Genomic DNA, 1948 nt, shown 5'->3' with positions numbered 1-1948 from the left:
ACTATCACTGGTGGCAGCCACCAATTCTTTGCCAATCACGAGAAGCCAACCAGTGAACCAATATGAGCTTGCATCAGCTTGGCTTCTAGCTCCATTGGTTACAGGACCATGCGCAATGGGATCTTTGGAAAATTCAACAAAGGAAAACTGATGGCAATTGCCAAGCTTTGCTTTTCTCTCAATCTGAGAGCATCGCTGGATATAAAGGTTGCTGCCTCCATAGCAGGGAAAAAAATTATGCCCTGTCAGTGAATAAAGACGGAAACAGATTAAAGTTTTGACATTCAGGATAGTTGAAAATTTATCCTAGAAATAACTCCAATATTTTACATCTTACTCCAAATTTGCCATTAACTAGTCTTTTACATATAGCTTGTAATGACTCCAAAATACTTGTAAACCAAGTGAGAAAACTGAGAAAACAACAGTAAACAACAAATAAGCAACTGTCTTTTTCAGCTAGTAGAGTGGAGCTTCAAAATCTCCCCTCCCCCTACCGCATCCCAAAACCAGTCCAGCTCGTCTCCGCCTCCCTAACCTGTTCTTCCTCCCACCTATCCCCTCCTCCCACCTCAAGCCACACCCCCATTTCATACCTACTAACCTCATCCCACCCCCTTGACCTGTCCGTCCTCCCTGGACTGACCTATCCCCTCCCTAACTCCCCACCTACACTCACCTTTACTGGCCCCATCCCCGCCTCTTCGACCTGTTTGTTTCCTCTCCACCTATCCTCTCCTCTATCCATCTTCTATCCACCTCCCACTCTCTCCCTATTTATTTCAGAACCCCCTTCCCCTCCCCCTTTTCTGATGAAGGGTCTAGGCCCGAAACGTCAGCCTTTCTGCTCCTATGATGCTGCTCGGCCTGCTGTGTTCATCCAGCCCTGCACCTTGTTGTCTCAGAGTATTTTGTATCATTGCTCAAATTGATTGAGAGCATCCTACACAGACAGGAGAAATAGGAGACTGAGGCAGCTGATATAACAGAGATAATGGTTTGGGAGAGTGCAGGATTGCCAATTTCTCAAGTTAAAAACACATGGGAACATAGAGAAGATGAGTAGGTTAGAATTATAGGTATTGAGAATATACTTCGCTCCCAAAAGACTGGCATACTCTTTTCAACAAAAATTAAAATAGGACACCCTTCATAAACATGTGTATTATTCCCAATGTACACATATTTTATGACTCGCCCCCAAGGGTAAAGCTGAATTTTTGTCAATCAGTCAGCAAGAGCATATTTCAATGTTCACTACACTCACTCTTGATCATCACATTTCTATGAGTATTTGTACTGGGACCATTGAGAAAATAAATCCATTTCAATGCAATAACTTCTACCAGAGGATTTGGGACCTGTGTCATCAGTACAAATATTTGTGCAACTCAACTAAATAATTCTTACTAAGACATGCAGAACCTACTCCCAGGTTTGTAAAGTAGCATATTTAATTCAATGTAAAACCTCTAATAGAGGTCAAATGAAAAGATGGAAAGCAAGATTGGATGCAGAAACAGAAAATAAAGAAAAGCTATTTTCATTTTGTTAACACCCTGATAATTAAAACTGGATAGTACGAAACTCTACTCTGGTAAAAATGATATTTCTTTAATGTCAGATATTTATTTGGCAGGAATTAACGCAGCATGAAAATCCCCTTACACTACAAAGTACAAACGGAATCTTTATCTAGTAACTTTAATGGATATATAGGAATAGGAATAATAAACTTTTCACGTTCTATCTATTTCAATTGCAAGTCCCCGGTTGAGACATTAGTGAAGGGGAACGTCCGGAAAACCGGCGAAACTCAGACAGCAGCCTCTGATTTCTGTGTTTAACTATACCTGTGCTATTTGATTACTCTTTAATGAAAGGGGGTCTGATAGCCTCACTATTACTTGTACTGCAATATGCGGGCAATTTTACCAGGTACATGTTT

This window comes from Rhincodon typus, chromosome 11 (assembly GCF_021869965.1).
Source record: "Rhincodon typus isolate 14 chromosome 11, sRhiTyp1.1, whole genome shotgun sequence".
Lineage (NCBI taxonomy): Eukaryota > Metazoa > Chordata > Chondrichthyes > Orectolobiformes > Rhincodontidae > Rhincodon > Rhincodon typus.
This window is presented reverse-complemented; position numbering follows the sequence as displayed.